We start from the raw sequence: 24,887 nt of genomic DNA, 5'->3' as shown, positions 1-24,887 counted from the left end.
AGCAATGTCATACGAAGTAAGGTGAGCGGCTTTGGTAGCAACAACACGCAGAACTGTTGTCGACGCCATCGGCGTTTTGCCCGCGTTAGCTCAAAATGCGTGCGGCGTTGGTGACTGTTGCTGGAGCCTCTGATATAAATAGGCACTTGGTGCCGCAGCTAAACGTCGCCTCCCTTCCCTCCCCCTCCCCCACGGACTCTCGCGCGTCTGAAGAATGCGCGTTTGCTCTACATATATGGTGATTATAAAGGAGAAAAGAGACGCCTACTTCTGCAGCCCTTAAGCGAGCACGGCACAGAACGCGCGTTTGTTCTCCGCCGTGCGTTCACTCCCCGTGAAAGACGCGCCCCTCGCGCCCTTTCACTCGCACATACAGCGTTCGGCGCGCGGCGACGATTTCATCTCCAAATGACGTCATACGGAACCTCACGGCGACGGCGACGGCGACGGCGACGGCGACGGCAGAAATCTGCTTTTGAGTGTCCATATAATTCCTATCGCAATAAAACTGGGACTGCGGGGACTCGATGCCTCTAAACTGGCTCGTGCATAGCTGTATACGGTCGTCTCTGCACACCCCTCTTCGCTTTCAATGCCTACACCCAAACCAAAAGTCGTTGTTTGCCTTGGACACAACTGTTGGCTATAGTTTACGCAGGAAATGTAAACAGCAATCGTATAGCAAACTTTGTTTCGGATGTCCGCCTCTTATGATGCACTGTCTGCTATATATATGTACCAGTCCCCATTTCCTACTCAGAGCGCCAGGATGCTTAGTTAGTAAAACGCAACAGCCTTCCCATGTAGGTGGGGAACTTGTAACCGCGGCACGTGCATCCTCTCCACCGACGCGACGCAAGCCTTCCTTGGTATGCTTCCTTTCTCAAAGGAACGCAGCGACTGCCAAAACACAGTAAAAAAAAAAAAATCAGTGGCAGTCGCCGTGGGTACGCATGCCTTCCGTCAGCCGCGAGCCCCGTTAACAACCGCTCACGTCCGCGACGCGAACCGCTCGTGCATGCGAAACAAGTAGGGAGCCGACACGTAGCGGCTGACAGCGTCCTCAACGCAACAAAAGCCGTTCCAACTTGTGGGCATTCAAGAAGAGCTGCGCCATTGCACCACAAGTTTATTTTCCGTTAGGAAAGGCGAGACACATTGACGCTACCACACAGTCATAACGAGGGTATGAGAGGAAGGGGAAAGAAGGGCAAGAAATAAATAGCGAAAGAACAGAGACAGCGCCACGAGTGTTGGGCCACTAAGTGAACAGAATGAGCCGCTGCAGTAGACAGAAGGAATACAAGGGGGAGGGTGGGGGGCACGAGTCTGGGCCTCTTGATTATAGCGGTGACCCCGATGGAGAAGACTCGCTCATCGCGGAGACTGCAAGAGGGGATGGCGCACGACGACCGCCAACGCGCCAAGGCCGTCGCGTAATCTGGCCGTCACGAGGCGGCCGCTCGGAGCCCCCGGCAGCAGGAAGAGCAGCCAAAAGGCACCGCTCAGCATCCTCCTCTCGAACGTCCACGAGTGTTGATGCAACGTCCAGGAGCTCCGCTGGCCCCCTGTTTGTAGCTGTAGAGAGGGCGCGCACTGAAGGCCTCTTTTTCATTCTGCCGCTGGTGTTGTCGCCGTCTCTGCTTGTCTCTTTCAGTCACCGCTTCGCCGCGTGTCAACAGTACTAGGAGCCTTTACTTGGCTCCTTGTTTGGTGGTGTTTGTCAAATGGTCTGAAAGGGTGAGTGTTTAGAGAAGCAAACAATGATTGGAGTGCATCGCGATTCCGTCAGTAAGAGAGTGATTAGGACGTTTTTCTTTTTTTTTTCGCGCACTTATGTAAGCGACGGATACCATGCTTATCATCATGCATTTATGACACGAGCGGCCTTATGCGCAAATCATCCTTTCCTGGGAATTCTAATAGAGCTCGCATGCGGGCACAAGGATTACTGAAAGGCGTGATTCCCGAAGGGAAGGGTGTAATTACCATGATACTGAACTTTCGGACCGCACTTTTCCTTTTCTTTCATTAGTGCGGCTCGAGGGAGGAAAACGGCTGAAAGAAATTTTGATGTTTGGCACTATTGCTGGAGGTACCATAACTATTACAACGCAGAGGCCTTTGTCACAAACCAATTCGTTCGTAACAAGTGTTTGATAGCATCCTCCCACCTTCGATAACAACGTTTTCTCTATTACGACCGCCTGGTTTCTGTCCTTGCGAATGGTTGTAGCACATTACCTGCTTTGAGAATACCAGCTTATATGCTCTTAAACCTGCTATATATATAGCAGGCTTAAGTTTTATTAAGTATGACCTTTAGGCACCTTTATTGAGTGCATGGCGCGGTTTCTTTGTCGCTCTACCTCCGGTGCTCCTTTCAACACTGTAGGCCTCTTAGATGGACAATTGGACCGCCCTACACTGCAAGTACAGTACTTGATAAGCGTGGCTGGAATCATTTTGGGCCACATTCCGAGCCTTTATGCATATTTTCGTTTATCAGTTCCCTAAAGGTGCTTCATTTTTTCTATATGTAAATAACAGGCAATGGTGGCTATGCCAAGCGATTTTTTTCCGCTTTTGGTTCGAGCCTCCCATCATTTCTCGAGTGGATATATAAAATTGTTCTTGTTTTTGATCATCTTCAATGACGCGAGTGAAAGAATCATGGAAAACCTATCAAATGCTAAGGGATCAAAATGCGGGATCGGCGGAAGAAAATGTGGGCAATTTAAGTCCAATTGGTCTTTTAGTACGTTTCAGACACGTTTGATAGAAAGGCCGATGCGCCTACACTTCTCACTAAGAATAGTTTTGTTCTCTGTCGAGTAGTCCACCATGTTTGAGCCCTTGTATTTGTAAATGCCTTGAAGCACAAGGCTCGAAGTATAAGTGCTTCATGTTTCTTTATTTCTCCCAGACGTTAAAACACCGAATATCAGCACCCTCCCAGTATGTGCCACAACACACCCCGCATTAAAAAGGAAGCTGTTTAAGCTGAAGGTAGTCCGGCGGTGTACGCCCGAAATGTGGGCCGATCCTGGACGTAGTGCAGAAAGGGCCCAAGCGCAATGGCACATACTCCTGTGAACTGCAGCTCATGCGGGCACAAGTGAAACCCTCATGATGAACTTCAATACATTGCGAAATTTCTACGCATCCTTAAACTCTTCGCTAGAATAAGTATGCAGGAGAAAATATCCGAGAAAGTACCATGCTCTCTTTTATGAGAACACAAAATACACCCGAGAAGTAGTTCCGGAGAATGAATTGGTCAAGCAGGGGAATATTGGAATTAAAGTATTTTTCTCGTTGTTCACCTTTGCGAAACGCCATCAGGCACAGCTAATTTGTTAGAGCAGACACAAATGAACCAGAAGGGTGCCAAAGTTTCTAGAATGGTCAAGACAAAATGCCCATTTTAACGGAAAAAAAATTAAGGACGCAGGCGATGTTCGGTGATTGCAGACTCGAACAGCATGCCCACGCTCACACTGCGAATCCAAAGTGGGCCATTCTCGTGGCGCGCGCCGCGTGCATGCATTTCCGCTGAATTGATCCGCGCGCTTGCGAAAGCCACTTATCACACAGGGTCGCCAATAGTCGTACGCTGATGGCCACGCCGAGAAGCGCAGCTCTGCGAATCGCCTTGCGAAACGGTGCCGACTCGCGTTGTGACCCTTCGCCCTTAGAAGTTGTGGCCGGATGCGTGAGCTGCATTGCCGATCGCCGCCGCGAGGAAATATAAGTCACCGACCGAGTAACAGCACTCTCTGACTGGTAGGTTTCGTGTCGGCTCTCTTTGTGTAGCGTGTGGCGCTATTTGCATGCAGATTGCAGTCGATTAGCCAGTGTTCGCTGACAGCGTACTCTCCTTTGTGTGTTCGCGGCCGTACTTTGAACTCTGCAAGATAGATGTACCCTTGCACTTGCCCGATGACTGAACGTCGGCTCAAGTAAAAAATTCACCATGGAAGGTTATCTATTAGCTTATTACGTAGCAAACGTTGAAAATTTTGAGCCATTTGGCCGGCTACGGTGGCCACATTACTGATTTTGTTTAATAAAGCTTTAACCATTGAAACAATATTCGGTAAAGGTGGGTGAATGCTGTATTTTCAGCACATGTGTAACATTGATACTTGGTTCTTCGCGCTCTTTAGAAGAGTTGGGTGCCGCTCGAACGTTCCAAGTGGGGATCACGAATATACGAATGCTTGAATAAAACGTGTACAAATAATTCAAACTATTGCGTAAATACTTAACCACGCAAAATTTTACTGCTGTGAGCATGTCTTCTTGAACAGTGAAGAAATGATGGGAAATTTATTCTCGGTGTGTACTTAAGATACAAGAGCCCCTAGCATCTTATCACATAGCGGTAGCTGTTAAGTGGCAATCTCCCCTTCATAGCACTCCCTCCCCCCATTCTCCACCCCACTTCTCCTGAACTACGATCATTTTCTCCAATCTTCCCAGCCTCCAGCAATTTCCAGGGACTGTTACCAACTCGCAAAGGCGCTACTTAACAGCCCCAGTGGTATTTGCTAAATGCCTACAATACAGCTTGCATAAATCAGCAGAGGGTTTCCCGGAGTCCGAGTTTTTCTCGTTTTTTTCGCAACCTCTGCACAAGACAATTCAAAATGTCCTTGAAACTCTTAGCAACTCCTTGCGCAAATCGCCTCCAGGTCTATGAAGCTCTTAACAACACCCTTTAAGTCTCCTTGAAGTGCTCTCCTCCGATAGCCGCCACCTCCGGCGGGCTACAAGGTAAAGCACCTGATTTGAAATGTGTGTTAAACAAAGCCTCCAATTGTGAACTTATATTTAGATAGCACAATTCCATAACTAAAGCGATTGATTCTTTTGTGTCATTGAGCGAAGCTATTTCCTGCGTCATTGCTCACATTGCTGCTGCATTTTCTGCCTTCTATTCTCGTTGTATTTCTTTGTATTTTTTTCAGTCCCAAGGTTAGAAGCCTCCTGGCCTACATGACCGAAAGAGGATAGTAACCTACTGGATAAATAAAACCATATGTCTTAGTTTACTTCCTGTCAATTTCGTTTTGTTTTTCTTTATATACAGCAATAAAATTTGATTCTGATTCTGATTTCATTTCGATCACTTATGTCTCTGATGTGGGGAGAGTAGTAAAAACCAAAGAACAGCGGCTTTCAACTGTTGCTCTCTGCAAACAGGCAGGCAGGCACGAGATCATTTTTGTGGTCCTTGGGCTAGCATCAAACTTTCCTGTATATAGGATAACCTTGAGATGGAGGACAAGCCTTACTCTAAGAAAGCAATTTATGGCCTATGTCTTCTTTACACTGGCCGCCAATGCTGCTTGATTGTTGATTCACAGCCAGCTTGACAAGCATTGTTTGGGCCGCCGAAGAGCTGCGGTTGTCAAGGACCATGACAACTATTCTTTAAGTCAATCTTGGGCAACGCCAATTCGTGCTACGCGTGAGAATTTTCTAAAAACGAATATCCCACGTAAAACTACACATTTGAGCAACCTCTGTTTTGAACACCCTCCTTCGTCGAGAAAAATATTACCATTCGGTTCCGTTCCAGCAGGCTCTTCCAACTGAAAGTCCAGACAATGCCAGAAGATTTACAGGATTCAAACCAATTTTATGATGTCATCATTTGTGTACTCTGTTTTCGGAAAGCGGCTATGGTGCACAAATTTTGAATCATGAACAGCTAAATGACAGTCTCTGTATAGTTACCTAATTAAAACGACGTTCGTTCGAAACCTGCACGAAGCATTTAACTCCTTCAAAAGAAACACGGGGCCAAGGCCCGACCAGATCGCTAACGCCATGATTTAAATCTTGAGAACGAAACCATAAAGCAGTTAACAGAATACTTTAACGAGAATATATGGGTGGATCAGGGAAAACTACCGGATGAATGGAAGGAAGCAAAAATCATCCTTATTCCAAAACCTGGGCAGCCTCAAATATTCGAAACCTACAACCCATATCCCTAACATTGTGTGCCGGAAAGCTCTTTGAAAAGGCGCTACATAGACAGCAACAATATTTTTCACACAACCATGTTCGAATTCCGCCAAGATGTGTCGGCGCACGACGTTTTTCTGATGATTCATCAGGACGTCCTGCACCCCGTAAGCGGTTCGGAAGACAGCATTGTGCTCGCTCTCGATGTGAAAAAGGCATTCGATACGATTTCCCTCAACGCAATACTGGAAGGACTAACTGAACAAGTAACTCAGCGCAGTATAAAAGACAGACACAAGAAAGGGACAAACAAGGTCCTTGTTTGTCCCTTTCTTGTGTCTGTCTTTTATATTGCGCTGAGTTACTTGTTCAGTTATGCAGAACCAACTAGCCCAACAATTAACTATTCTGGAAGGACTAGAAGCGGTAGGTTGCGGGACGGCCATTTAGTCGTATGTACACCGCTTTCTGAATAACCGTACGGCCACCATTGGTCTGGGCTCAACTAGGTCGAAACCCTTTGTAGTTCCCGATTGAGGCACCCCACAAGGGTCCATACACTCCCCCATCCTATTTAATGTGGGTATGCGTAAACTCGCACTGGAACTTGTTGCGAAGCAAGTCCTACGGAGCGTTATTTACGCTGACGATATTACGCTGTGGGCAAATCGGGGATCCCACGGAGATAAGCAGGAGCTTCTCCAGTGGGCATTCCAACAGGTCGAGACTTACACGCAAGGGGCTGGCATGAGATGTGCCGGAGAGAAGTCCGAATATATTCTAATAAGAGCAAAGTACGCGACATGAGAAAATCACCCGAGTTTTGACATTTTCTTGGACGGGGAGTGCGTAAGAGAGGTGAATAAACTGCGCGTCCTGGGATTATGGATCCAACAAATGGCCGGAGTTGTGCACATGCTCCGCCTCCTCAAAGGTACCACCCAAAGCGTAGCTAAGGTGATCCTTAGGGTTACGCGAACCCACGAGGGCTTCTCGGAAGGAGAAATGATCCGATTAGTACACGCCTTTGTTATCAGTAGGATTAAGTACGGGCTCCCCTTCCAAAGCATTACCAAGCAGGAGCTCAAACAGCTCGAAGTAATCATTCGGCGGGCCTTTAGAGCTGTTCTGGAGCTCCCGGAAAAATACAAATGCAGAACGTTTCGAGAAATTGGGAATGCGCACTACCTTTGAGGAGTATGCGGCGGCCACCCTTATCACTCAAAGGGCATTGCTCCGCGCAACAACTCAGGGTCGGGCCATACTAACCAAGCTCGGCTTTGCCCTCCACCCCCAGTTCAGTGCAGAAGAGACAGTGCAGATGAACCGTGAAATCAGGCAGTGCATAGTGGTGCCCCCAATTCCGAAAAATATGAGTCCGAGATATCATGCGGTGCGCCGAATGGCCTGAGCGAGAGCCTTGCACCACCGGAGATTTAGAGGACAACCGGACGTGTGCTACACGGACGCGAGTCAAACGGACAGGGACAAGTATGCGGTGGTAGCCGCGAACCAAAATTACGTGATATCTGCATCGGTTAGGGCAAAATCTGTCAGCACGGCAGAAGCCGCAGCGATTGCAGTTGCAATTAGGAATGCGCAGAATAGGGACGTATCTGCGGCCATACTCATGGACCCACAAACCGCCTGTCGCCTGTATCTCTCCGGGACGGCGCCGCGCTTAGTACTAAATGTTCTAGGGAATCAAATTATTGTATTCCAAAACCTCACTTGATGCCTCGCACACGAGGGCACGGAGGTTAACACAAGGGCGGACCGGCTAGCTCACGTACTAAGCATCCGAGGTGCGAACCAACCTAGTGACGAGCCCCCCTCTATACCGCACGACATCCTCGAACACGAAAGAGAGGACCGGAGGCAATATGGACGCCCGCAGCCAAAGTTAAACAGTCAACAGACGAGGAGTAGGCACCGACTTCAAGCACACGCGTATCCAAACCTACATATACTTAGTCATATTCATCACACACGATACACTGACGAATGCCCGTGATGCGGGGACACGCCAACGTTATCGCACATCCCGTAGATGTGCCCAAACAGACCGACAGATATGAACTGCGCACAACTGAAAACACAAGATTTTAACAGGCAGTGGGAGGCGCGGCTTGCGGACAAGGATCAGGATTGCCAACGGGCTCTCCTGGACCAAGCCCAGCCAGCCTCTCGCACCAGTGGAGCTGTGGACTATGGGCACCAACCACGGGACCTCAAATTTCGTTTTACTCTTCAAAGTTTTTTTTTCTCTTTCTCTCCCCCCACATCGATTTCTTCCAGTTCTGTTTATTTACTTTAGCGCACCACAGTGTGGGGGCCTCTGTTCCTTTCTTTTTTTGATGAGGTTCTGAATCTAACTTTTCTTGTACCAAATAGAACGCTGACAGAAGTTATCTTGTCGCAAACAACCGGTAAGGTTGTATACAAGCGCTCCTTATAGAGTTCTGGTTGGGTGGGTAATTGGTGAACTCAAATAATTACGCCAATGACGAAGACAAAATAAGTGGTTAAAAATAAATACGTTCGATTGAATTACTAAAGTCAAAAACGAAAGACTAATTGACACACTGTTGGTCAGAACGTACAGTATAATTGTGTTCATTCAAGCAAAACCATCCGTGCCTTTCTGCATTTTCATTTTTGCCGTGCAGATGGTTACTTGAGGCAACCTTCATATCCGGGGTCCCTTGAAAGTAAGTTCGTTCTTGCTCGCACTCTTGCACCCTCAAACTTGCGCGGGTATTTTAAAACAGCTTTGTCAAACGCCTTTGACGAAGCGCAGTGCACTGCATGTCTCAAAATGACTTGGTTCTAAGGAATCAAATGGTGGGCGGCAAAACAGCATCACCGATTAAGAGAAACAGTTCGTGGACTTCGCCCCACAAAAGCAACAAAAGTCAAATACGTGATGTCAGGAGACACGTATTAGCGCATTGCACCTGTTAACTCGTCAGGACAAGCTGTTATAACTGGGTAATCGGAGCTTTCCTAGCTTTTTTTTTTGCCTTTATTCGTAGTCGATGGTTGAGGGTCATTGTTCCGATTTTCACCACCGATATAAAGGCATCGATTCAACGGGACCTAGTCGAGGGGCGCATTCGTCGCTCAACGCCAGTGGCAAGTATGTTAGATTGAGAAACGTTCGTTGCGAACGTAGTTCTCAGAAACCCATGAGTTCTAGATATGGCGTTTGCAATGCTAAAATAAATATTTTGACAAATGTCGTTTAACAGCCAGGGCTATTGCGGAGGTTGCGAAAATAGGCAATGGGGGCGACAATGCGAAGGTTTATCTGCTCCGTTGCAGACATGCCTCCATGAAATTGTCTGCTAAGCGCAAATAGAGTTGTGCGTTGAAGCGTATAATCGGGCCTCTTGGCACCTGCGTTCGCGCGAGACCTTTGGGGTGTCGGAATGTTCAGTTGCTGTGGTGGAGCACTCGGGAAGGACCACCTTCCTCTTTTTCCGCCGCCCTCTCCCACTGGGGTAGTTGCGAAAGAGAGCTCCGCACCGCAACAGATGCTCTGGTTAAAGGCCGCGAATTGCGGAATTCTGCGGAATTACGCAATAAAGCAACAGGCGCCGCCTAAGTGTCTTCGCTGCTACAAATATAGGCTTGGAGCGCATAATTCCTTTAACCAAGCGTGTAGCTTTGTAGAAGCGTTCGGCTATTCGCTTACATTGACAGTCATCAACGATACATGGTCTCTGCACATTTTTTATGTACTGAATGCTATTATTTACGATCCTCAGCCTATCTTACTTCGTGCTCACGCTGCCATAACTCACAACTCCTTTTAGCATTACGCTGGTGATCGGTCAACAGGTGTAGCTGATGTTTCTACTCTTGTTTCAGCTTTGTCGCTGTCAATGATTTACATACTCTTTATCCTACATGTCACTAATATACACTCTATCCAACCCCCCCCCCCCCGCCCTACTTTTCTTCTATCCTTCCCTTCACCCTTGAAGAAGGTGAATGGGAGGTAGCACTCATAATTTGCAACCAAACCCCATTTTTCTATTTCTACATATATTTGGTATGCCAGGGAACTAGCGATGATAGCTGGAGCATCACATCAACTTTACTCTCCCTTCACACAGCATCTTCATGCAGCAACTCTGCCTGAAACACGAATATTCTTCTTCTGGAACTTCAAGATAACCATAAATTAAGCGAAGTAGGCTTGCTAGTGATGCTAACAACGGATGGCCAAAATTTTAAAAAGTCGGACGTGTTTGAATACCACTCAACTCATTAGTTATGACGCGAATTTTTACACGCAAGAACGTCAGCACATACAACACATCGGGAAGAGCTTAAGTCATCAGCACAAAACAAATAATATTAACGACTTGCAAAAAAGCACTTTGAAAATCAAATTTAGTGAATGTTATAGAAGGATTGTCCAGATCATCATTGCCCAAAATTTTTTCAAGTGTGGTGTTCTGTTTTATAATGTATAATTCGGCGCATTCAGGTGTCCAAGAAGAGTTAAAAAGAACACTCAGGAGTTCCTTTCGCTACGCCTCTGAGACCATAAGGCGAAATGCTTAGTCATGCTCATGACTTCTACCATTAAGGCTTTAGCCTTTTCCTTGACTTAGTACCTCGTCCGCCTTGGCCGGGATTCGATCCCGCGACCTCGTTCTCAGCAACTTAACACCATAACCACTAAGCAACCACGGCGGGTTATCAATAGAGGAAGACCTCGTTCTTGTGTTCGTGCTATTCGCGAACAAGAAGGACTATTCAATGCCGAATTCACACACTTGAGCGCGTCACTGCGATATGGATATACGGGCTCATGGGAATTCATCCCATGAGCGCGTCACTGCGATTTGTTAAAGCATAATGTCAACAAAGTATTCTTATGACAATAACTCAACAATCGCTGTCTATACACTGCTTCACGTAATGCAATTAGTTAAATATAAGCATGGAACGAGTCGTGCTAAAATACGTCCCTGCAAACGCTTTAAAGCATAATTATGACAAGACAACATTTTTTAAGGCTGCGTTAAATTCCCATTCTTCGCTTATCTCAAAACCGACAAATAAGATGAGCTGCTGCCTTAATTTCACCGTGCTCTGGCTTTTACGTCACTATTCTTTAAATGAAGCTCGAAACGAAACATATGGCCACAGTTAGCGAATATTGTGAGCGCAATACCACGTGCGTATTTTGCCTGTTCTCACGCTCGACGGCGTTGGGTAAAACAATGTTTGCTAATCTCGTTCTACTCTTTTACTGCTTCCAGCTTGATTGAAGCGTCTACGAAGTTCTTGTAGCGATAGTATAGCACGGTAGCCGAGACCGGAATTCATCTCACAACGCTGCAGGCCACAGTCAACAAAACGTGGATCAGCTGTTTCCACAGGAGCCGACATCTTGCGGACGCTGATTGACATAGATTGCGTGTGAAGAGAAATCAACGCTTATCTGGCTACGGCATTACATACTGACTGGAATCAGCTAGCGCAAGACAGGGGTAATTAGAGATCACAGGCTGATGACCGATATAGGCTGATGATCATGATAAATATCGGAGCAGTTGCTCTTATTTTAAATAGTATTCAAAATGCTTTGCGTTCAAATGCTATGAAACAATTTTGCATTCAGTAGAATGCAATTGTTCATTTAATAATCGTTATATGGTGCTATATGGACCCTCTAGAAAAAAAGTCGCAGTTTCGCCCGAAAGGCGAAGCATCGATTGCGATAGAAAATTAGTGGACGTAAGGATAGTAAGGATAGCAGTTTTATCGTCCGTATAAACTTGTTAACATAGGCACACTAACTAAATAACAAGCATGGTGTCACGCGCGCACAAGCAAATTGAACGCATCTCATTCGATGACCGCGGAAACTAGCTGTCGAAACGCTGGAGTGAGCCGGCGCAGCAGCGAGCGAAATGAGCTTCGTGCCGGCACTCGCATCACGTTGATCTCAGCCGCGAAAACACGGCGAGGGTGGACTCTGCTCCCGTCCCAGATGGCTTTCAAGATACAGCGCGGGGCGGGCGTTCGCCGCACAGAACGCCCCCCTCCCCCGAAGCCTTATATACCGGCGGGGCCGCACAGCCGCAGTAAAGCATGGCCCCTCCACCTGCCCACCCTCCCTCCGTAGACTTCTGGCCCGGCGGCGCATTTACATTCGCACGCCCGTGCAGCAGGTTAGCCACGGGGGTGAATCTTCCTATACCTACCATTGGTTTTCCTATAGCAGACGCTCAGTCGACGTTAGCGCCAAGGCGCACTTCAGTTAGGCCCTAGCGGATGGATGACGGTACTAGGTGGCGAAAAAAAGTAAAAATAAAGAAAAGCCGCGTGATATTTTCACCCTTCCCCTTCACTATAGCACTTTTTTTTTCCTTTTTGAATGATAACTTTGTTCCGGTCGTTTCTCCTTTCCCTATTGACTTTCCTATCCCTCTCGCATGAGGCCTCACCCTCGCCTTATGCCTCGCGCAATGCTCTTTTTTTTTTTTTTTTTTTGTAGCGGGCGGTATAGGACGCACCGCCGGACCGAAGCGCGCGCTCCGCGCTCCTCTCCTGTCCGGCCGTGCCATTCGTGCATTCGTGCTGCGTGCTTGTGCGCAGTGGAGTCTTTTTGCGTTTTCATGCACGCAGTCGCGTTCATTATTACAATCAATCAAGCATGTGCCCAAATTCTATTTAAAAAATTCCGCTTAAAACACAACAGTTCTTTGGACTCACTTTATTGTGTTCGTTTGCGAAAACCAGAATTGCAGCAGACAGTGCAACACACTATAGAATGGAACAAAACGCGGATGGTGTTTCATGTGCTACGCACATGTAAAAAAACATTTATTGTAATTGCTCTAATGGCCAATGCGCAGAATAGCTTCTCACGGCCTGCTTCTCGCTCGGTCCATAAAATCCACCTCCGTGAAGTGCGCCGAGCATATTCTGCGGTTGTTGACCTTGTCTTTGTGCAAACCCTTTAGGTCCATCCTGCCAGCGTAGGTTAAAAACGCTTCCATCCTGAAGAACAGTGAAGATCATAAATTATAACATCGCTGTTGGAACATACAAAACTAAGCTCGTTTCGCGTCGCGGCAGAGTACCTCCCCCCCCCCCCCCCCCTAGTTGTGATACCTTAATTTTCAGAAACGCATTTTCAAACGATGGCAACCAATTAGCTAGAAATAAGTGCAAAACGCACACCTTCACACGTGTTCCTTGCGATACGCACAGGTGGTACCATATCTATAAGGAGCTTTATGTTCGCTGCTTGTTGACATAACGATTTACTGCATCGTTGTGGTGTTTTCAAATCAGCTAGCTGCTGCCTCACCACCGGACAGCCATGTACGACTTCGCACAATTACTACCACAAACAAAAACCGGGAAGTAAACTGCACAGTGCTCACCTGTTGTCTTTAGGGATGCGGTAGAATTTCATATCGCATGGTTCACTTCGTCTTGATGTGTTCGCACACCATTGAACCACAGACGAACAGCGACAGCTGTGAGACATTGCGGGGAAAAGCCGACAAACGTGCAACGGTAGGGTACCACACGGACCACACTGCTAGCGCGGAAGGCGAAAACCGCATAACTGACCGCATAATGCCAGAAAAAAAATTGCTGCCGTTTGGCCGTTATCGGCACGGCCGACAACGAGCGCGGGCCGCGCCGCCGATAGTTGAAGGCGAGAGAGAAACGACAAAGTTGAGAGAGGGTTGACAAGCAAAAGAAAAAAGGAAAAGCAATTTTGGTTTCGCATCCATCTCATGGATGGCGCTGCAATTCGCGTGGACAAAAAACCAGCGGAGTTTCCGAGGCCTGGGTTAGCAGCAGGTCGATTGCAGCGCGCCCGCGCGGCACTAAAGGGAACTACAGATCTAGGTACTTGCTGGGGCCGCGTCTCCGCAAACGCCCCTAGCTCTGTGAGTCCCTGCGCCCTAGCGCCGCCGCCTGCCCAGCTTCTGCTATGGCCTCACGGAGCACGCCGCGCTAATGGCCGGGCGGGTGCGTCGCCGTGGTCCGTCAGAATGATGCATTCAGTTAACGGTGTTTAAAACTGACTGGGCACAATTTGTCACTTAGCTTGGATCTCAATTTCTTTCCCCTTTTACTTTTACCATACGTTACCGCATACGGTAACGTGCGCACCATGTTTTGCAAGCCGAGCCGGACCAAGCCTTAACATAGCGAGCAACTGGAGTCGGCCACAGAGCCCACGCCGTGCATGTCCGGGTCTCGCGTGCGTTTTTCATCATGGTAGGACCAAGGGACGAGTTAAATTTAATTCACCTTTTGCGACTTGGCGAAGTGGCAGCAAGTATGACAGTCCCTCTAACCGGAAGCATAACCTTGAGCTGAACTGAACTTGTGGCCAACCCTTCGTACAGGCGAGTAATATACTCATGCCGAATGAGAAAAAATTCAAATAACCGAAGATTAACCAAAGAAACAGAACATAAAGCGTGGCAGAAAAAAAAACAACACATCAGGTTGGTGGCGCCATCTACTGATGTAGACTTTACTTAGAGGGGGCGCCAAGTTTTATTGCAGTAACTAACTATACTCTACTTATCTGCTGGTGTAAAGTGTCGGCAGCGCTGCAATTTCCAACAAACAGTCCTATTTTTATATATTGCTTCGACAAACACACCTATGTACCAAAAAAAAAAAAAAGGTTTCACGGTGTTGTTGGACAACGCGTCACAAGGTGTCACCACCCGCTTTGTGACTGACGTCCACATTTGCCGTAACACGGCACTTCCGTAACGAATAATACGTGTATGGACAAGCTAAAGCTTTCTAGTATCTGCCTAAATTAATACTTCGCACTCAGCACATAGTTGCATTCTGCAAGGCCTGAATGTTAGCCGCTATCATCATTATCAAGTTACCGTACGCATCGAGCACACACGCAGCTCAAACGTATTCGGTCATCGCGGTATGTTACCGCACTTACCGTACAGTAAGACGGCACCACTAAAACTAATTGACTAAACAGTCGCGACAGGAGTAGAACAGCTGTTTACTAATGGCAAGAAATTAGGCTCTAGCATTGTGGCATAATCAGAGAATAAAAGTTAAAGTTCTTTCAGGTATGACTCCGAGCTTGATGCTCTACCATTGGTCCACGATCGCATGCATACTTCCCTCCGACTTCATGATCGGGTAAATGTAATCACATTTTAACACTTCGCCGGCGCACATATGCCATCGTTGTTTTAACTGACCACATGACACAAACGTAAATCCGTACGTTTGTATAGACTGTCGGTAATCGCGTCAAAATCCCGTGCTTCTCTAGTTAAATGCCCGTTCAGTACCTGCGCTAGAACCAAACAGTCGGCTCACCACGGCCGCACTAGAAAACGATCGTCTTCTCAACGTGGTCGTCGTCGCGCTGTTTGCGCACGCACAGAATTTGAAGTGTTACCCTGTTCGTTGAAGTGCAACCCTGTTCACGCAAACGCGTTGTTCCACCTTGTATCGCTTCGTTTTATCTCAAACAATGCAGGATAAACATCGATTCCCGCAGTGTGTGCGCCTCCTGCTCGCGGCGAGTTGCCGAGCCTGGCCCAGCGGAGGCGTTCCCGCGGGCGTATTTCCAATTGCTAGTAGATGCAGCAAGGTCGATCCACATAGGTCGCGAAGCTTCGGGCGAAAAGCGGTTCAGAACCAATTGTCACCGACATCAGCAAGGGTGGTTATGGGAGCAGCGATTGAAGCGCGACTATGCTTGGAGGCAGTAAACACTGGGAAAGAAAAAAAGCGTTTTTAAATTAAAGCGAGACGCAGTTAGATTCATTCAACGAAAATAAAATTCCTAATTCATTTTATATATGCATGGCGAGAAAAAATTCAACTGTATTTTACTAGATCATTATCAATATATACCTTTTTTTCAGGGCCCACCGTGAGAGCACCCATCGATAGCTGCGGGCGTTGACGCCGCTATCACTTGCATTGCCATGCAACTCTTGGAGTGCGTTGAAAGGCGCGCTCGTAAAGTTCACCTGTTACAATACGCCCCCCCCCCCCCCCCCTCATATGTGTTCTGTTGCATGTCGACGTTTGTCTGAATTAGGTGACGCGGGTAGTTTTATTGTTTCTTAACCTGTGCAGTCAAAGGTAGTGAGTTGTGACCGTCAGATACTTGTTTACTTTAGTTGTTTCCGTGCAACAGCGCTGGCCGACGGGCTTGGCGTCCGACGAAAGGACGAGCACTCTACGCAATCTACGCCCAAAGTGTTCGTCGGCCTCCAAAGAAAGTATGTTCTGTGCAGCGACGCGATTTCGACACCCGTATGGCTGATCTTTTCCGGAATCGCTTTTCGCGCTGAGAACTCGGAACGCCCATGAAGTCGAATGGCGGGGCATTTGAATATACAGCTCTAATGGCAGGCCTCCGAAAACAAATTTCGCGCCTATGAGAACAAAATGACGTCACTTCTGTTTTTGACGGATATGACGTCAAATTATTATTTCTTCCGCCGGAAGTGTTCCCTCCTCACACAGATGGAGCTAAGCCCCATGAACCGCCGGTAAGCAACCATGTTTTGAACGTATGGGCTTCTATGGAAGCTTCGCTACCAGGTATATTTACCTTGGATACAGCGCTCGACCGCTGGCGCCACGCTGCGCCGCTCGCGCTTACCATGTTTCTAGCCGCCGCCGTTGGAACGGAGGAGGCGTTGACGGAGAAAACGCTGGGCTGGTGGTGACTAGCCTGCTGTTGGGATCGGTGGTATCATAAACGCATCACTGTTTTGATGATCCAAATATAATCTCACTATCAGGGAGGGAGCAGTCTACCTGACTGGAGCAGTTTTTCTTATTTGGGGTGTTGCTACGCTGCGCTCCGCAACACCCCAACGACCGCCGCTTCGCGTGGGCGCCCGGCACCACGGCTGCCGCCATGGCACCGGGGTTCAACCGACCACGCTGGCAAACAGAGAGGGAAAAAAAGGAAAAGCGTGATATTAAGAAAAAAAATTCTAGCGAGGGCGCGATTCGCACCCGCGTACGCATGATCCCGAAGAGAGTGCCGTAACCCCTGAGCCATGCCGAGTGGTTACGCACCCATTTATGTCCCGCACCACGGCTTCCACCACGGCACCGGGGCATAAATGGGTGCAGTATCGGCTTGCGCAAGAGCGGACGCTCGCATCGTCATCCGCGGCCCGAAGACTAATAAGTCTTGGCACAAAATGCAAAAACAAGCTTTACAATTAAAAAAAGTTATATTATCAGAGGTGGGATTCGAACCCACACCCAAAATACCGGAATACGCCCTGAACCCTTCCACCGCTCGACCATGCTGACAACACGAACGATGCGCATCAAAAAGCACTATTTAACCCACAGTTTACGACATTTGTGGCATTACGCCGACGGTGGCGCCAGCTTTTCCAGAGGTGGAGCTCGCTCCCAATAGATACGCGCAAGCCCTAGGCGCGAAAAGTACCTAGGCGCGTTGTTCCCGTTGGCGCCGCGCGGGTGCGCTGCAGTCAACCGGCTGGACGGGCACGCGAATGTAAATGCGCACGCGGTTCCTTCCCGCTTCCCGCCCTTGTGTGCGCGAGCCGCGATTGCCGGCTCACCATCGCAGGCTTTCACTCGCACATAGAGCGTACGGCGCGCGGCGACGATTTTATCGCTCGTGGACTTTATAGGGAACTTCACGTCGATGGCGACGACCAAGACATAAATTTGCCTGAGTGTCCATATAATTGCTATCACAATAATATATAATGCAGAATGTATCAAAGTGATTACAAAGGTAAGCGAACAACTTTCTTATTGAGTTGAGTTTTCTATAAGTGTCCGTGCATCACTGAAATGCAACAGATGTACTATAGCATGACTCTAAACGCTTTCTTCTTAAGGTCTAAGAATATTTTGATGACGCATGCATCAATTTGTTTGACGTTTTCGGAAAAGGCAGACCAATTTGCGGAGCAATCAATGATGTAAATTTATTTCATCCTGGGTTATCGATAATGACTATCCGACTAGAACCATTGCTGGTCGCACACGTCGCAGACCACCCTGAAAGAGTCGTAAGGAAGTGATTTTCGAGGCAATTGCTAGCAGGAGCAGTTGAGAATGATTGCTGTCGTTTTTCACTTGACTGAGTGCTAAACTATCTCATCTAGCCCAGTCGTTAACACCGTTTGCCACCTTTATAGGCAGTATAATGTTGTCTAGGTGTTTCTGCACGTAGACGACGTTGCTGTGCCAATTTCTCCTCGATTAGTATACTTTTTGACGGCATTTTTAGTGGTCCGTGGCATGCTGCCAAGATCGTCGAGGAGCCATCGGAAGCTGAGCACGAGGAAGCTGTCCAATCGTTCCTCGCCCTTACCTTTTTCTGTGACACTAATGTGGCGTCAACGTTCCTCGGAACACTCGGAGACGCCGGCACAATCATCCTCCCTTAGTAACCTATTTTCGCACCATTCCTACTGACACCCTTTCGTCCTCTGCTCATCCCTCGCATCTCGTTGCTCAGTTAGATAACGAAAGCCTGTTATGGTATGCAGAGCTATTCGCTTTAAAAACAAACAAAAGGGAACTCCAGTAATCGAGGAATATGTCCGATTTGGCAGCTCAAAAACTTTTGCGGCCCGACACTCGGCTTTCTTCAGGGGTGAATCGCTCTGGGAAAGGAGCCCGCGCACACGTTCAGGCGGTAATCCATATCTCCTCAAAGGCGCAGGAACAAGCGTGGGCAATAAAATGGCCAAGGTGGCCGTGACCTGCGTCTTTAGTAAAAGTTACAGGGGAGGAGTGGTAAGTATACAGACTAGGGCTCGTATATTCACAATGCTTCTCTTTTGTGCCATGCGTGATGTGCCGTCGCCACTGCGACGGTCTCGTTATCCCACTGATCCGTACTGAGTGGCAAATTTTAAACGATGGAGAATAAGGCAACGCTCCTATAATTCCTGCCAGTACAGCTCTTTTTATTTATTTTAACCTAACAACAAAAATTACTAGCAGTCAGGTAAGTTAACCTCTCGGGCCTTATCAGGAGGTCTAGATCATCTGCAAAAGTCCACTAACTCGTCAGCTTAGGCCATTACTTAGATGGTGTACCGGCAGGCATCAATATAAAATTACTGTGAGAAACTGTCCCAGTAGAATATCTTGAATAAATTGTAAGATCAGTCATAGGTTTGGCAGGTCGAGGGTGGAGATAACTTTGGTGATCGTTCATTTAGAGAAATTCGAAAGCTTGCAGACCTTCTTAAGCGATATCACGTAAAATAAATTAGCTTTTATAGAATGTCATTTATCTTGGAAATACATAGGATAGCCATTTTAACAACCAATTACACAAAACTTGAGTCGCCGAACGAATTAAGAAAAAAATTAGAGGACGCTTAAGTTTCGCCTTTAAGAGTGGAACGCCATAGCATTCAAAGATCCCTGGCTGCTTATCAGGCATCTCGGCAACTGCAGCTTGATACGTTTGGCCGAGTTGGGTTCCAAGCCGGGAGGAGAAGACGCCGCGAGAAGGAAGAACGTACTTTTAATGCGGCATGTTTGCCGAAAGAAGGTGCACAAAAAGAAGCGCCCACGGCGAGATCCGCAGTCCTTTATAAAGGAACGCCGTGATCAAAGGGCGAGGGAAAACATATCAACGCTCATGCGCGAAACAGATTATCGTCCGGAACAGATGAGCCAGACTTGGGCGCCGGCTGATAAGCGGTGTGCAAACGCAACAGTCCCTCCCCACGGAAGAGCACCAAGGGGGTAAAGAAGGCTTCACACGCACTGGTTTTTGCGAAAGGTTCGTCGAAGACTCCGATGTAACGGCACTTTCGGAGATTTTCACCAGTTCAGCCGGCTGCGCGCTTGATGGGCAGTTCCCAGGTGCACAGAAGCGCCAAAGTACTTGGCGACCGATGTTCAAGGATCCGGCGAAGTGACGTCTGACCGTCCGAGGACAGATCACTCGGGGCTCGGTTTTCAAGTCGAAGGATGCGTCCTTTACGGACGCGCGCAGGGTCCGGTGGTCTCTCAGGCCGATGTGCGGAAATGAGGAGTGCATGGCGTGGCAGGAAACTGCAGGCGACGCCGAGGGCACGAATCCCGGGCCAGGGTCCTGGGCATAGGCGATACAGCAAGCACCGCCGCAAACACCGCAAACAACTGCCGAGTGCGGTCAGGCTAGACCCTCATACGCAGAGTGTTTTGGAAACCTTCCAATTTGAACAAAATTGGCTGTCGAGGACTTGCGACAGTTACGGTTCTATGTGAATACTGAATCAAGGCTTTGGTGCCACTAGGCCGACCGGCGCTGAGGGAGACAAAGCCCTGCTGAGACCATCTGCATTTGCGTGCAGCGATCCTTTCTTATGTTTAACCGTAAAGTCGTACGATTGCAAACTGAGGCTCCAACGTAACAACCTGCCATTTTTGTTGGACATCTGTTGAAGCCACGTGAGCGGACGATGATCTGTAATGAAAATGAATTCTGCTCCAGCCAAATAACAGGAAAGTTTTTCTACAGCCCAAACAAGGCACGCGCATTCCTTTTCCATGGTACTAGCTGTAAGCTTGTTCACGAGCAGACAGCTTTCGGCTGGCATACAAAATGGGATGCTCATGCCCGTGCTCGTCTTCCTGACTCAAAACTACACCTACCCCTTTTTCGCTTGCGTCACACTGCACAAGGAAGGGTTTCGAGTGGTCTGGGCTCGCCAGGACGGGCTTTGCGGTGAGAGCTACCTTCAAAGAATTAAAGGCCGCTTGTTTTGCTTCGTCCCATTGCGCACGTGTAGGAGCGTCTTTTTTCAGCGAGTCTGTAAGGGGGCTAGCAACCTGCGAGAAACACTTGATATAGTGTTGGTAGTAACCTACCATCCCTAAGAAAGTACGGAGCTCAGTTTTTGTTTTCGGGTGAGAGAATTCCTTGATTGGCAGAACCTTTAAATCAAGTGGACTTCGATGTCCTTCACCTAATCTGTGACCTAGGTAGGCGACTTCTGAGCGACCTAATTTGCACTTCTGGGCTTTTAAAGTTAGGCCAGCCTCGCCAAGGAGACTTAGAACCTCCTGCAAATGGTTCACGTGCTCCGTCCAAGTATTTGAAAATATTGCGATGTCGTCTAGATACGGTAATGCGAATGCCTCCGCTCCAGCTAGCACTTCATCCATGAGTCTCGAAAAGGCGAAGGGGGCATTTTTAAGACCGAAGGGAAGAACCAAAGGCCGGAAGGTGCCGAAAGGCGTCACGAAGGCAGCCAATTCACTCGCTCGCTCTGTTAGCGGCACTTGCCAGTACCCCCGCACTAAATCGAGCGTAGAGATAAACTTAGCTTTACTCACCTTTTCAAGGCAGTCTTCTATGTGTGGTAAGGGATACACTTTGGTAACAGTTACACAGTTAAGCTTACGGTAATCGATACACGGCCGCGGTTCTTTACCGTTAGTTTCTACAATTATCATTGGGGACATGAAGCTTCCTTCACCTCGTTCGGCCACTTTAAGCTCTAGCATCTGATCAACTGCCTTCCTCATCAATTTTTCATGGCACGGTGAACATCTGTAAGCTTTACATCGCCTGTTGTGGAACGTTGGGTTGTCCCCTTCTGGTGTAAGCTCAACGTGTCTGTGCTTAGCTATCAAATTTGTTAAATCTTCAAGCTGGCTTTCACTTAGAGCAGCACTGTCTGCTGTCAAATTAAGGATTTCATCCACAGCAAAAACAAGTCATGTCACGCGGAATGTCAGGAAGTTCAGCTACTACTTCTTTGGGTTGATTTAACACCAACTTTACAACCGGCACACGCTCTACATAGGGCTTCATGAGGTTGCTGTGATAGATGCGTACTTCTTTCCTACGACCTGGCAGTTTAACAACGTAAGTTGTGTCTGAACGTTTGTGTTGTATCGTACCGGGGCCTTCCCAGTGTACCTCCAATTTGTTAGCTTTAGAAGTATGCAACATGAGCACCTTTTGCCCTTCGTGAAACTGGCGCACACTGCTGTTTTTGTCGTAGCGTTTTTTTTTTTTTGCTTTTGTCTGAGCTTCAAGCATATTAGCTTCCACCAGAGCCTGCGTGTCGTACAGGCGCTGCAGTAGGTTGCAAACGTACTCGACCACAGTCGGATCGCTACCCTTCTCTTCCCAGTTCTCACGAACTAGCCTAAGCGGGGAGCGCAGCGCCCTCCCTTACACGAGCTCCGCTGGGCTAAAACCTGTCGATTCATGTGCCACCGAACGTAAGTCAAAGAGCATAGCTGTTAACGCGGCGTCCCATTCTTTTTTTTTTTTCTCATAGCACAAAGCCCGCAATACCCGCTTCATTACAGAATGAACCCTCTCTACACTGTTGCTTTGCGGATGTTGAATAGAGCTGTGGTGTACCTTGATACCGCACCTGTTAAGAAAGGTGGTTGTTAACTCGCTTGTGAACACACTGCCGAGATCCGACTGTATTTCACTCGGAAAACCCACGCGGGAAAAGATCAAAAGGAGGGCTTCTACTATTTCTGCTGATGTAACACAGCGCAGCGGCATTGCCTCAGGAAATTTAGTTGCAAGGCACACCATCGTCAAAAGATATTTATATCCCGACTTCGTCATTGGCAAGGGCCCCACAATGTCAACTACGACTCGACGAAACGGCTCAGTAATAATAGGAACTGCAGTCATAGGGGCCTTGCGTTTCTCGTGTGGTCTCCCAGTTCGCTGACAAACGTCACAACTACGAACAAACTACTCCACATCTTTAAAACAGCCTGGCCAGTAATACTCGCTTAGCAGCCTCGCTTTTGTGTTGGTAATTCCGAGATGACCAAACCAGCCTGCCCGATGGGAAAGTTCCAGTATGTTCTCGCGGTACTTTAGAGGGAGCACGATTTGGTCAGTTCTCGCGCCTTTCTTGCCCCGAAACTCGCAGTACAAAACGCCATTTCTTTCACAGAACGAACCACTGCCTGCGCCTTGCTTTGCGACGCTTTGACGCCATTTTGTCAAGGTTAAATGGAGTTTCAGGGTCGTTGCATGCGAGTGGAGGAGTTTCAGGGTCGTTGCATGCGAGTGGACGCGCCGCATATGGGCTCCTTCTTGAAAGTCCACAGCGACCGGACATTTTGACCTGACGCTCTCGAAATTGCCATCATCGCATCCGGGAAGGTGAGCCGCACATTTTGAACCCACCCGGCTATCGCTGGCCCGCCCGGGTCACATTTTTCGGCCTTTTTTCCGTTTCTCCGGCGCTCGCCGGAGCTAGGCCTATATACTTTTGGCCTAGCGTCCGCGACCCCCCGCAACCCACTCAGCCATGAACTATCAAGTAGTTGGCATCGAAATCGACCCCGCCGAAGTCCAAAACGGAGAATGGGAGACCATCCTGCGTCTCCGTAACCGATACCGCCCGGCGACTGCCAGTCAATCTCCCCAACACTCCGCAGGGCTGTTACCGGAACCCAACGACGGCGACGGCCGCCCAACTGAGAAACCCCGACATGCGACGCCATTGACGCGTTTGCGACGCGCGCCTCTCCCGCAACTCCCGCGGGGAGACCTCAAGGTCGTAGTTAGACCGCGCGGCGGTTTCGACGTATCCAAGGAGACCCCCCGCAGGCTTTTCACAGCGATATGCGCAGCGACTAAAATACCCCTGCAGGAAGCGCTCGCCCAGGACCAGGTGCGGCTGCACCCAGCCAACAACACCTTCACGATCAGCACACCAGTGGAGGCTCGAGCTCGCACTTATGCCCAAATCACATCAATTACCATCGGCACTAACTCAACTGATGCCACCGCCTACCTCGCTCCGCCCGATGACGCCATGCGGGGCGTCATTCATATGGCCCACAGTGGTGAGTCACACGCGGAAATCATAAATGGACTTGTCCCCTTCAATCCTGAGCTCCCAATCATTGACGCGCGGTCCTTTGGAAAAAAGCGGTCAATCATTATCACTTTCGCCACTGGACCTCTGCCCAAAGCTATCCGCTTTTGGGCGGGTGTTCACACATGTTTTCCCCATCGACCCAAAATGGAGACATGCTACAACTCCCGCCGCATCGGACACCGCCAGGATGTCTGCCCCGCACCAGCCAGCGGATGTTGCCACAATTGCGGTGAAACGCACACGCCGACCGATCCCCCAACCTGCCCACCCAAGTGCATCGTCTGTGGGGACGGGCATCATACTGGAAACATACAATGCAAGTACCGGTACGCCCGCCCGCAACCACGCACTACCCAGCCAGCTACCGGACACCAGTCAAGAACCCGGGAGCAGACGCCAGCCCCTCGAAAGTCATCGCGCAGTGCAAGCAGTGCGCGCTCCGCCTCCCGTGACCGCAGCAACAAGCCCCGCCAGGACCTCACATGGGCCGACCGTGTAAGGAAATCGCCGCCTGCCTCCACCCAGAAAATTCCGGACCACAACGAAGGGGAGCTCCGGGCCCTTCGGCAGGAGGTAAGCCGCCTCACCGCCCTCACTCAGCGCTCACTTGCCTCTCCTACTCTTTCTCTCTCAACTTCACCTCCTACTCTAACACAAACCAACACCGCTCCCCCTCAATCACCACCCTCAAAAAAAACAACGAATCACTCCCTCACCGCCTGCCTCCGGGCCGACCGATGTCGACTCTAAACTGAAAGAGCTCTCCGACCAATTCGACAAAAACTAAGAAATCTTGAGATTCGCCTCGAAAATAATTTCAACGCCCTTCTCTCTGACCTCACTACGAAATTGGAAACGCACATTGAACGCTGCATGGAATCCATACTCCAGAAGATGGTTGGCCTTCTCGAAGCACGCCTCACACAACTCCCCCCGCTCTCTACCCCTCTTCTCCCCACAGCACAGCCTACCGCCATAGAACCCCATATCCCAATAGATACCAGACTCGCCCCTCTCATCGATCCG

This window comes from Dermacentor silvarum, chromosome 1, assembly GCF_013339745.2.
Source record: "Dermacentor silvarum isolate Dsil-2018 chromosome 1, BIME_Dsil_1.4, whole genome shotgun sequence".
Taxonomy (NCBI): domain Eukaryota; kingdom Metazoa; phylum Arthropoda; class Arachnida; order Ixodida; family Ixodidae; genus Dermacentor; species Dermacentor silvarum.
The sequence above is the reverse complement of the archived record's forward strand: the minus strand, read 5'-3'. Positions refer to the sequence as shown.